Genomic DNA, 13,942 nt, shown 5'->3' with positions numbered 1-13,942 from the left:
ATTTCTAGCATATGCAAATTGTTTTATAAGAACACATTTTCAATTCCCTTTTCTGTTTGGCAAGCAAGATAAGGCTGAGAGCACTGAAACAGGAAGCAAACCCGATCGGGTCTACTTATCGCACGGCTCCTAAAACTGAACTAGCTAGTATGTTATTCGACTAAAGATTATTGGCCTGTAAATCCTATTGATTTACGTAAATTATACAAATACACATATGGGATTATTTAATAAGCCTTACCAAGACGAGGTTAGAGAATACACTCTATTATTATTATGGATATTAGTTTTACAAAATACCCTAGAAAGACGTGTGTGACTAGATGCTTTTTACTTATTTTACATGGTTAAAAGAATCATTTATGATACGGGTTCGGACATCCAACAGCAATGGGGATTCGTTAGAGTAGGAGAGCATTTTAAAGTAACACTGTGATTAAGTGTTAAAATGTGGCCTTCACCGTCATTGTGTTAAATGGGGAAGTCTTAAAGTCACGCACTGCCAATCTTTGTTCCTTTCATCTTCTCAGACAGTACATCTAGGTTATGTATTGTTATAAAGTATAGCTTAGAATAGTTGTTGTAATACAGAGTCCAATTATTGTCACACTTGCATATCACTCTTTCCGATACGTTCGTGTGAGAGGCAGAAAGTAGAAAACTATAAATCACTTTACTACCCATTTAATGGTAACTACAGATTAGAGAACTACATTTTCTAAGGATTCCAGCCTTCTTAACGTCTGGATTGGCTGTTATTTCTCTCTATTTAGTTACAGCTCCTCTTTTGATCTTCTTCCTTGTATTTGCTATGGTTGAGTCATGTAGGAATAGAGTTATAACTAAACAAAGAAAAGGCTATTTAATGGTAATTAATCCATAAACTCATGAGAAGGCCTTATGTCACTGTTCCCATACCTAGGAGCTCCCAGGGGTTGGCCACTAGGGTCTGGAGAATCATTACTTGGTTCTGAAGCAGAATTTGATGTCTGGGTAGGTCTCACCCAGGTACTGATCACCCTTTGCCCTGTCCACCATTCCTAAGGAGCAAAACATAGAGCGTTCTGGAGGTGCAGCTCTTGGCAGTTGGCAGTATACTCATGTTACACATAAAGGTTGAGTTATGTTTGAGTAGTTGCTAAGTAGCTTCATATATAATCTCATACATTCAGTAAACGGAATATTAACCACTTACTGTACAAAGCAATTTTGAAATTAAGAAGCCAGACATCTGATTTTTGGAGCTAGTAAGCGATGCACATACCTGGGTACTTGACCCAGAGGCTCGAGGGGACAATCCTCTGAAAACAGGACCATCTGGGCACAGCGACACACACAGAATAAACGGCCCCTAAACAATAATTACTCCCTAATAAACACGGGGCTTCAAAATCACTAGCCCTTTATCCCCCCAACTATTACACCCTTAAACGGCATCCTTCAGTGTTTTCAATCCCTCCTGTAAGAAATGCATTCGCTAAACTGGGATTTTGATGGTGAACTGAATGTTTAACCTCTTGCTATCATTATGTAAGCTTCTCCTGCTATAAGGGCTACACTAGTCCTTCAAAATATATATCTACACACACACACACACACACACACACATTATATATATATATATATATATATATATATATTATATATATATATATGAGATGTTGATGGGTCAGCTCAGCTTGTCTTGCAAGATGACCTAAGAGTTAATCATTATGAACACAACATATTCAGTGAGTTGAAATGCTTACTTGAAAAGTCCCAGTTTAGTGAATATACCCCTATACACAACTCAACCATAGGTACCAAGTGTCTCAAACTTGATGGGACAGTTCCATTCTCCTGTGTGAGAGGCAGCATTAATCCTTTCCACAGTATTATAATAACACACTCATTAATGAGACACCTACAGATATGGGCCGATAAAAGGAAGTGGAATACAAATTCGGAGTATTGAAACCTCAATTTTAATTGAATTTCAACCCCCCTCCTTTATTTTTGGAGAACGGACAACTAAATACATGTTTGCATTTCGTATTTTAGAACAATGTTAGATAAAAGTTAAATGTTCACCTAGCAGTTACCACATGCTTGTGAAAATTACCGGTAATAGCATCATAATAGGTAAGGTAGACCCTACTGATTACTGATTGGTTTTGATTTTAGCGTGAAAGAAAAATAAATTACGGGCTCTGTCATATTTGTAAATCATTAAATAAGCTTTTAAATTATCTCCAAAAACAAAAAAGGTTGTAAAATGTCCAAACATTGTGTCACACTTTTTTTTTAATGAGAAATATGAAAAGTTGGATATCCTTTTGTGATCTTGATTGACAAGATACAAAAGAAAACACATAAAAATACTATGTGTGCGTTATACTGCTAGTATAATACACACATGGGGTGGTTGCCAAGGATAAATTCATAACAGGAAAGAGGAAACTTGGCAAGCTTTAGCAACATGATCCAATACAACACAACCCCAGAGGCAGAGTGAAAGGGACACTCCAGCCATCATACGCACTTTAAGGCTGATGATAGCTGAGTGGTCCCTTTATTTGTTCATGATGTCCCCCCTTGCAAATGCACACAGAGATCTGACAAGGCCCTTGTGCATATACATAGAAAATGGTACCATTCATTTTTAAATGGAGTGCTTTCCTGTCACCGATTGGCTGCTTCAAGCGGCCAATCACTGATGCGAAACATCAGACCACAGAGGAGGTGTCCTGCTGTAGCTTCTCCTTAAGTTTAGGTTCAATAAATGCACAAAGTACTTTAATGTACTTTCGTGGTTCAGTAGTCTGCCAGTGCCTTTAAAGTTATAGAGGATCTGGAGAAAAAAAAACTAAAAAGAAACAGTGGCGATGTTATGTAATCACACATGAATTTTGCGTTTTACATGGTATTAGCTAGTATACCAACAACTCCCACAATATCTTCAATTACCACATATATGTGTCCTTAAAAAAACAATCTAAGTACCCATATCATATAAAGTCAACAGCAGACGTGATATGGCACCTTCCTCCTGCATCACAATAACACACAACACAGCTCCAAATATCCATTAAGTTTCCATTTATCAGTTTGAATCTAAAAGAACTTCCTGTTCTCGAATGGGAATAGAATTCTTCCCAAGTTGCTTTTTGGATCCAAAGGTTTCATCCTCATTGACCTCGCAATGTCTAGTGTGAATGGGTGTAAGATCATCACGACAATGAATTTGCCAATTTATTTTTTTTAAAAGAGCAGTTTTGCCAATTTTTCTTAAATTATACCAAAGTAAACCAAATGTACTTGCTTAGCAGCTCCACATAATATTTTGTTCAGAACAATGGAGAAAAAGGCTGCGGGAATTTAAATCTTGGCATTCTACAAATATAAAGAAAAATGCAAGACTTCCTTGTGTAAAGAAAATGTTAACAGCGTAAACGGATATCAATATCTGCAAACTAGTTCCATAAACAGGTCAATAAATCACATAGTTTGAACCCTTTAAAATAAAGAGTCACCCTTGGTTCGTTTAAAACATAGACAGAAGGCTACTTAGTTTATGGGATTGATTTCTTCTACTAAATCCATCTCCGAAGCGATGTCAACGTCATGGGTTCAACGAAAAGGAAGTAAAGTTAACTTCTCAAGTGGTTCCACGAGGTACAGTTCAGCTTGATCGCAGTTATCAGTTAATTACCTATATCTGTTAAATATTAATGAGGGCTGTAATGTGCTTATGATGTGACGACAAGTTTCCAGTTATGTCATAGGGGGCACGGTGTGCCAAACAGTGATTTCCTTTTTAATAGCTGCTCCTAAAACGCAATCGCTGCAGGTCACCACCCCGGCGCAGACCTTCTAACAACCAGCACCGAGCATGCGGATCAAGAATTGAAGCTGCCGCAAACCCGCCAACGTCTTCTACATAACTATATGCGTGCACATAGAATAAAACCTAAAAACGGACAGTTTCAAGAGGCAGAATAGATGTTAGCTACGGCACGTCTTTTCAAATAACAGGAAGAATTTTGGTCCCATAGGGAACATATAGAGGGAAGGACACACAATACATATATAAACAAACTATACCGACAGCAACAGCACACAGGCTACACAAAGTGTAGATCCTGACATACATTTGCGTAAGGTCATAGCTGAAACAGGACATCCTTCCTTATTTTGCAACAACAGGATCTGTATCAAGATCAATTTTACAACCGGTATTCAGACCAATCTCTCAGAGTGCAATCGGTCAATATGAACTATTAGGAATAATCAAAAAGGGGTAGTGAACCTCATTTTGATTTATAAGTCATTCATTGCATCACGTTCTCATACTGTTCTTCTTCTTCTTCTTTGTAACATGTAAAACATACACTTAATACCACCTGATCTCACATGGTTGGGATGAGCATTAAAAGCAAAGGCAAGCTACACTGATCGATAGCATTTATATAAAATATCAAATTATTGGAATTGGGTAGTTCCTATTTTGTAAGTATGATTTCTTTACAATTTGTAGGATGAAGTTGCTACTTCATATAAAACACATTAAAGGCTGTAGTATGTAGTACCAGGTAGGTAGTGATGACATTTATTTTGCTACCGGTAGAAAGTGCTTTTAGGACTGTAGAACATTGAGAGACAGCTCACCAAACAAGAGAGGGACATGAGGGGAGAAAAGAAGGGGGTTGAGTCCAAAAGTGGGACTGTCCCTCCTAAATTAAGACACTTGGGAGGTACGATAATGGTCCATATGAAATTGATGACTTGCCAAGAGGTAAAAAAAAAAAAAAAATACTCTGAACTGTTACCTGTATTCAAGCAGGGATTTTTAAAGCTATATACCAATGAGAAGAGCACCAACTGGGATTATTAGATCAGAGTAAAATATGATGGAGTCAGTTCCACTTATAAAATCCTGGTATAGTCCCAGATCCAAACTCTGAGGGTTTCCAAGTATTACATGCCAACTAGAACAAATAGAAGGGAAGTGGTTCCGTGACTGTTAAAGTAATCAAATTAACAGAACGGTAAGAAATTGTCAGAATCCGGACCATGTGAAATTCATACTTCATTCCGGCTGATCTTCCCCTGTGGTTCAGTTCTCCGATTCACTGGATTTGCATAGACCAACTGTGCTTTTTTTTTTTTTTTTTTTACATTTCACACAAACAAAATAATGTTGCTCATTGTTACATTATCTCGATCATTGCACAGACATGAAAATAAGTAAACTAAATATCGATGGACTTGGAATGTCTGCCTCGTTGAACTATTAACAGAAACCTTGTTCCAACAATCTGATATTGACACAAGCATTGCAATTTTCGTTTGACAGTAAACACCTCTGCTTATGTCATAGAAGATTAAAAAGTTGCATTTTACAAATTCAATTATTTTAGCATCGTTTTCTTAAAATATTTCATCACGTTCAGGTATAATTTGGCTCTTCCAACAGTACTTACATTGTCCGGTGTGGATGGCTTATGGTGCTAGGAGTAGCTGTGTACATTACTGTTTATAGAGCGGTGTGTGACACCAGATCACAAACAGAACTTGGCATGTGAAATGCACCGTACAAAAACCGACTTCCTCTTTCTCGACTTTGGTCAGTCATTCCCCTGACATTTACCATTTTTACCAGTAACACAGGACATCATGCACAGATAATTCAGAAAGCTAAAAGGTTTCATATGACCCGCAAATTTACCAGGGTTTATTCTAATTTCAGTTAAGGTCAAATGAAAAATGTTATCCTACTGAGCATTATGAAGGGCCAACCATGGTGAGCTTCTTCTGCGAGAATGGCATGGTTGGCCCTGAATAATCTTACCCATTTCCACCTCTCCAAACATCCCTATAAGCATCATATCTCTCTTAATAGGTTAAATCTCCCAAGCCATTTGGGTTTAAAACTTGCTATAGAATAATAATTCTAACAACAAATTATTATAAATGAATGTACACAAACGTTCCTCCAACATTAAGAGTTTTAATATTCAAATATAGAATATATGTATTTCCTTTGAAAGATACTTTCCACTGTGTCCCTATTGACCTGGTTATGGCTTCCAATATCACATTGCGTGCAGGCAGCTCACCGTTTCCCTGTGGAAGTCATGTCCTTGCTGCTAGGAACAGAGGGATTTGGGTGGCATGGAGAGCTACTTAGACAATATACAGTTACTGCATTCTCAGTAGCATTGCCCAAAATGCCTTGGTATGCTAAAGGGGGCATAGCAAGACAATTTGGACAATGCTATGCTTTCAACTTTGTGGGAACAGTTTGTCTTTAAATACATGGATGAGTTTGGTGTGGAAGAGCCCTGACCTCAACCCCATCGAACACCTTCGGGATGAACAAGAATGGAGATTGCGAGCCAGGCCTTCTCATCCAACATCAGTGCCTGACCTCACCAGTGGGTAGTCTAGTACCATGGATACTGCTTCCATAGATAGGTGACCATGTTAACTGGACCTAGGTCCATATGGCGTTAAGCTAAATTGAGCTTGAAATGTTAAAATTCTGCTGCCACGTAAGCAGCCGTCCATTTTTAATGTTTAAAAAAAAAAAACGCAATGGATTAAGTTTGGTAACTTCAGCAAATCCGAATGGCCGCATCCCAAATAGAGATGCCTGTTCTTCTCATATTACAGACCAGTGAAATGTGCATCTATGTTTTGTACCTTTGGAGAATGTCTTGTAATGCTCTATTATAATAGTACATAACATGGGAAATACCTAGGCTCTTTATACAATGTGTTTTTAATTGATCCTTTCTAACCGCTGTTAAAGCCAAACAGCTGAGAAATGAAATAACTCGACTTAGCTTCTCTCCATAGCACCACTCAGGGTAAAGGTCACTTTCGGAACATGTACTAATCACTAGAGTCATCTCAGGTGTCAGGAAGTGACAATGTCACATGTTCCACCATGGGGAATTTCAAACTCTCTCAAGTGGAAATTAATTCCAAGAACAGGAACAATGTAGCATTTTATTACAACAGGAACAAGAAAATATATCACAAACAAAACACTTTTTTTCTATCATATTAGGTATAGATGCCTAGATTGGGAGTTAATTATGTGTTTGTTCACTGCCGCTGTGGATATTTTATTCTAAATAATTATCACAGCTAAAAGTACAATTTCAGCTTGCCCAAAATACTTCTTGCAAGAAAATATTCCAATTCCTGGTCCAAAAAGGGCATCACAAACATCTGAGCAGACGAAGGTGAGTTCAATTGATATAGATTGATACCAAAAGTAATAATAAATGAAAACGCTTATATCTATTACTAGACCACAACTCTCTCGGTTTTCTTCATGTCACTTGTACTTGTATTTTGTGTCAGATGACATCCTGATTGTCTCAAAACACTCAAGAACACTTAAGCCCCACAAAGCCATAGACTGGCTATAGACTGTAGGGGGTAGTTCAACTGGACATTCATGATTAACAGTTGTGTGGCATACTTCTGTGAGTACAGAACAAATGTGACTCTTAGATGCACCGACGAAGCTTAGGGCTATTTGGCAGGATACCAAGGGCCCAGGAGCATCATTTTCCATAACTTCTGCCTTGAAGACCTGCAGACACTCTAGTACATGATTTGATTTTCTTGATTATGTCTGGTCCACTAGCATGGGACATTAAAGGGCTATTTTTAGCAACATATATGGCAATGGTACAATAATAAAATAACAATATTAAATAATCATTTAAAATTTGGCGGCCGGACTTTCCTTGTCGCAGATATTAGAATGTATGTGCACAGCTGCCCCGCATGAAGCATATATAGCCCACGCCACAAGCAATTCTACCCAACAAGATGTCCTTCCAGGATTATAAAGGCTGGTGGCTCTTTCCATTAGCAAGATGACAGACCCTGCCTCCATAATATCAGTCATTCCTGGACTAGTGACGCTAATCGACTTTACATTACCAAGTAACCTTTGGAATGCTTGGTCTCACCTGTCCTGTTCTCAACTGATAATCAGATGTTTAACAAAAGCCCCTAGACAGAGCTTCCCTTTGTGCAGAAAAACGGAAGGTCATTTACGATGGAACCTGCTTAGCCTAATAAACAAATTCTTCACCGGCGTAATAAAGGGCTTTAAAAGTGACCTAAGAACACAAAATGAAATACAACTCAAAACAGACTCCTTCCATCTATAATACGATACATACTAAGAGTTAAATATGGATAGAAAAATGAAAATATTGCATTTTTATAGTTACAATGAGGTGATAGCTGCACCGGACCAAACATTGCATTCAAATTTTAAAAAGTTGCGTTTTTCTGAAACAAAATTGTACAATTCATTTTAAGAGACTGTAATAGGACATATATGCAGTTTTACAACCCCGCTGTTGTAAAATAGCATTACTTCTGCTTTTTCCTATAAACCAAGCATTGGGTTTTTCTTCTCTTTACAGATCTTTCAAGAATTCAGGTTAATATAATGTTAACACATGCCTATAATTTGTTCCTTCATGAACGTTTGTCCTATTTTTTTTTTTTATTAGGATGAGGGTATATATTTAATCAAAGAAAAAGTAATTTCCTTGTTTAATTTTCAAATGCTGAAGGGATGTGCGCAAAAGCCCTGGCATTCCAAGAGTTAAGGGGTTCTGCTCATGAATTGTAAGCTTGCGATCGGGGCTCTCTCCACCTAATGTATCGGTTTGTCTGTCAATTCTCGTCTTGTCATACCCCTTGAATTTATGTATTGTATTAAGCGCTGTGTAAACTGTTGGCGCTATATAAATAAAAGATAATAATAATAATGAATGACAATACATTACATTCTGTCTGTTCCTGTGGATACAGCACAGAAATAACAAAAAAAACACTATTTCAAAAGAATGTAGACATTCAGCAATCGCACACAGACACCAATGTGACCCATCAAACTCACCGATCAGCCCCATAAAGTTTCTACTAAAGCCCAAAGTTGGGAGGCACTCTGAAAACCCTGTATAACTTTTACACTGGCTGATTGGCATTTTACACCAACACAAATTAAACGCACACTCACTCTCATACATACACACACTCACTCACTCTCATACACACACACACTTACACTCACTCTCACACACACTTAAATAAGGTACCTACTGTTCTGCTTGATCCTTGGTTCACTGGGTATTCCTTAAGAGTAACACTGTGAGCAGCCAACAAAAGAAATCAAGCTATGGATTCCACCACTCCTGCGATGTCTTGAGGTTTCTCCAGAGTACCAAAGAAAATACTGATAAAATAAAAGTAATAATATAAATAAAAGCCCTAAGTGTTGAGGAGCGCACTGTCTGAGAGCCCCTGCAGCCACTCACTGGAAGGAACTTGCTTCAATGAGGCTCTGTAGATTCTTTTTTTTTTCTTTTACTTCCTGGTATGTATTTACCGGGAGGATTTGCATACATCTCTGTATGTCAGGCAAGGAAAGTACTTGAGCATGAAGAGAATGAAGCTTTATCTAACGTCAGGGAAGGCATGGGTTCTGCTGTGACCCCCTTTCTTCCTTCTTATCCAGATCCTGGCTTTCAATAACTGTAGCAGAGGAAACCTTTCACTATGATGGTGAAAGCAGTTCTCAAATTACTAAATCACTAATTATTTACTCATGGAAGGCACTACGCCCTAATTTCCCTGTTTTTTGCTTTTACTGTAGAATCTAATTCCAGCTTCCGATTATAGAATGCCAATGCTTAACCTCTGAAAACACTAGTGTGCTTTCTACCATTATTGTATCTAAGGTTGCCATATCAGCAACTTTTTTTCCTAGAGAGTAGATACACCTATATTGCTGCATGTTACTGATCGACACCTAATAATTACTAATGATAGATGTATAAACTTAATTAACGTCCTTGTGGCGGTTTATAAATACTGCAAGGTAGCACTACAGGTGCTGATTTTGTAATATCCACAAAAGTATAGGTGTCCAGGAAGAAAAATGGCTGATATGGCAACTGTAATTGTATCTGATGTAGACTTTGCTACCTGTATGAAGATAAGGATTAAAGGAGAGTCTATTAGTTATTACCAATATAATTGTCATTATTCTAAACTATGCTATTTCTGTACTGTTTCAATGAAGTTTGCCGAAACATGAAATCCTTGTATAAAAATTGGGATTTAAAAACTGCTCCTTGATTTCTGTCGTATAACACGTTTTACTGTAGTGAATATTTTTATGAATTTTGTTCATACGCAAGTTTATTGACTGTAGAACAGAAATATAGAATTTGACAACAGATAAGAACCATCTAGTCTTGCCATTTTTTTCATGCTTTAAATACTCCGACTTTAATCAGTTCTTTGTCTCCCCTTCGATTCAGGATAGCAATACGCCTAACTCATACATGTTTAAATTCTTTTACTGTGTTACCCTCTACCACATCTGCCTAAACGCTTTTCTGCTTATCTACTACCCTCTCAGTAAAGTAAAACATCTTTAGGATGTAGCACAGAATGGCAAGCCTCAACGTTCCTCAAGTTTGAAAGGACCGTGTTTTTACTGTAGCACTCGTTACATACACACCTTGATTAAACATACACTTTCAGAACGTTCCTAAATGGCAATTACCTCCTCCTCCTGGTTGTAGCTGTATATCCAGCCAATACTTTGAGACGCATGCATACCTACTATACCCAGGTCATGTATGACGGACTCCTGTATTGTACCTCCTCGTTTTATGTGAAACACCAGCATTACCAATATATGAATAAAATATATATACTTACACAAGTACACTAAGCGTAGTGCATGACATCTTTTGATATCTTACGTTCTCTTCTCTCTTTTTTCCGTAGGTTAAATACAGAACGTACATATGTGATGTCACCATGTCATTTTCAATGGCAAATACTATTTTGCTGATCATTTTGAGGTCTGATAACATGAAAGTGGATAAATCTATCTTGCTAGTGCTAAATCGTATGCTTATACAGGTTCCGAGGCCAGGATGGAGACCCTCAGCTGGGCTGCACAGTTTGCTCACAAGCAAACTTCTTTTCTTCAAGCTCTTACAGCTGATCCAAGCCCGGCACCGCATATGTCTTACACCGTGAACATCCATCATAGCCTTCAAACATGGTGTCTTTGGCAGCCTGATATGGCAGCAACTCTAAGGTTTATCTTAAAGGGATATTCTGTCCCTCATATGCACTGCGTGGTCCCTTTAAATATTCGTGATGTCCTCCTTTCAAATGCGTGGAAGGATTCTGGAAAATAGGCACTTGCCATTTTCCAGATATATTTGCCTCCAGTCAGCTCCAGCTTTAGCTCAGGGGCTGTTCAGATCCGTGGGTGCATGCGCAGAAAGTGCTCCTGTTAATTTCAAATGTCAGACTATGAGGTTTTTTTGTTTTTTATAGTTTCTGAAGAATACTTTAACATGCGTTCTTTGTTAGAAGGGTTGTCGGGGACACTAAACTGTGCCTTTAATTTGGAGAAAACCCATAGTTTCTGTACAGCGCATACGCATGAGCCTGGAGGGGAGGTTATGGGAGGCCAGAATCCAGGCAGAACGAGGAAATAGTCTCTAACGGGCATGTGAGCGTAGTGCAGTCCTTCAATGATTCCCACGTCTGTGATATGACACAGCTCTTCTAATGTGTCTTTTAACACTTTGGATTCTTACGTTTTAAAGTTACTTTGTGTCAACCTTAAAGTCGTGCTATCTGTCACTGTTCTTGTTATGTCTGACCTTTATGTATCAACTCTACTGAACACAAGATAATACTATTCCTTTTCTCGTTGGCACAATAACGTATCCATGTATCCATTTATGAAGATTTGTTCAAAGGCTTTCCGACCTCTGTAGGAAAATATTTGCTTAAAGATGTACAGCAGGGTTGACGCTCTATAAGAGAGAGGTCCCGGCTATTTTTCATTCCACCAAACATATTTACTAGCGTGATATACTTACTGCCAGTGAGATCTCGCACGGGCCCAGTGAACAAGTGAATGAGAGCACCCACATACTGGTGCACACAATACACTGCCATCGATTTTCAGACTATAAAGGTGGAAGGGAGCTGCAGCTCCTACCTAAAGCAAGTACTTTAATATGTATTATTCAAGTAGTTGAATAAAGCACTTCAATGGTTTTGAACTATTATACTATCCCTATAAGTAAATTAGCGGCGTACATTTTGATTAATGAATTAATGAACTGAGGTTTATTATTGACGCCAATGAGGGCCAGCACCGAGAACAGAACTGGTGGTGTGTAAAAATCACATGCTGTCGTACTAGGAATCCACGTAGTGGCACCAACTTTAAAGTGACATTTCTCTGTTTAACCTTTATGTATGGCATGCAGTCTGTAAAGTATGTGCACATTCCACCTTCCCACCATCCTAAGAGGAACAATCACATTTTTAGAATCCACAAGCTATTACTTTGCATATTTGTAATAGCTAGTATTTCACAGTTATGTTTACAGAAAGTGACACGAATAGTTGTGGCCTGTGGTTCCCTCGTACCTGATTTATCGTATAGGAGGCATATCCTGGCAGGTCTGGGGTTGCAGCATTCAGTCGGCCACATTACCAGGGGCAGATCACCATATTGGAAGATATTGTAGCACTTTGGGCTGGTTGAGGAGATAAAAGATCCATCTTTTAACCAACTACCAATTTGAAGACGTGTGCCTCCATAGTCTACTTTCCTCTTGCCACGCATCCTTTAGGGTCAGAGGTCTGGGACCTCACATCATGTTCTGGAGTTCAGAACAGAGGAAGAGCAGCTTTACGTAGGACCCCTGAATTGGATCATATGGATTAGTCACCAAAGAGGGAACTTTGGCAGTAAATATGAAATGTATGTAACAGAATATGTGCAAGATGATCTTTTTAGAGTAATGTAAAAATGTAACCAATAGGTGCCCACAGACCCATGAGATGTCTGACCGATTTAAGACTGTATTATGTAGGGACAACTTGCCCTTCTGGCTGCAACATCTCACCCGGTAGATGCTACGTGCTGATTAGCCCAAAAGTTTACCGGTATATGTGAAATACGTCATAACAGTAGTGCACTCAGTGCCTTTTTTATCAGTTTCAAAATATTAGTTGCAGGATATTGCAAAAAAAGTAGCAAGAAACAGCAATATTTGACATTAAAATGAGGAACAATGCAACAGAGAGGAATTCACACTTTCTTTCACTAATATGTCACACAGTTTGTTAAATTTCCTTTGTATGCAAACCTTAGAGACAGAAAAAAGGTAAAATAAAAGGAATTTATAATGTATTTTAAATTAAAAAATAAACAGATAGTTGTCTATTTAAGATTCATATGGTCATTACCTGGTAATTTCCCCTATATTTAACACAAAGTAACCCTTATCTGATGATGTACTAAGGAGTGTAACATTGGTAATATTGTACTCATCAGATATCAATTAGTAAGGGCCTATTTAAGTGATCCTTGGAATAAACTTCTGCATACTTTTCCGTACCTGGGACTAGCCATACTCCCTAGCATTCTTCCTCTTAGCCCTAACACCTTCAAGCTCGGCTGTGGAATGGGCAGATCAGGTGTGTATAGAGTGATGTCGGGCAGTGGCCCACCAAGCATTTGCATGACCGGTCCGGGCTTGCTAGGTGGCATGTAAAATCCATACGTTCTCTATGTAGGTATTTTTCCCATGTAGGCATTCTGGTGCTCAAGCCAACAACATGTACATTATTTCATTGACGGTATGACTACATCATTATTAAGGAAGCAGAAAACCCATGCCTCATAAACACTTTCATATTTGTATGTGTATGCATAAAAATAGACACTCATAAAATAATGAAAGCAATTAGGAAAAGAACCAACAATCCATATTGGCTAGAAATTACTGAGCTAAATGTTTTGCATGAAGCAAGTTCAAAAGTCCAAAAGAATATTTGCTATAAAAGACACAACTTTCTAGTAATG

General features: G+C 38.2%; 1 protein-coding gene across 2 annotated transcripts in view; it reads right to left on the bottom strand.

The window, feature by feature from the left end:
- Positions 1–9,645, bottom strand: part of LYN (LYN proto-oncogene, Src family tyrosine kinase) — a 34,241-nt gene extending 24,596 nt beyond the window's left edge. Inside the window, exon 1 of one of the 2 annotated variants that reach the window (XM_053465970.1) lies at positions 9,124–9,645. The gene's annotated coding sequence lies outside the window, so the exon portion shown is untranslated. The remainder of the gene's footprint in view (positions 1–9,123) is intronic. The other variant, XM_053465968.1, reaches the window with a different exon arrangement.
- Between the last annotated feature and the right edge of the window lie 4,297 nt (positions 9,646–13,942).

Source organism: Spea bombifrons, chromosome 5, assembly GCF_027358695.1.
Source record: "Spea bombifrons isolate aSpeBom1 chromosome 5, aSpeBom1.2.pri, whole genome shotgun sequence".
Taxonomy (NCBI): Eukaryota; Metazoa; Chordata; class Amphibia; order Anura; family Pelobatidae; genus Spea; species Spea bombifrons.
This window is presented reverse-complemented; position numbering and strand designations above follow the sequence as displayed.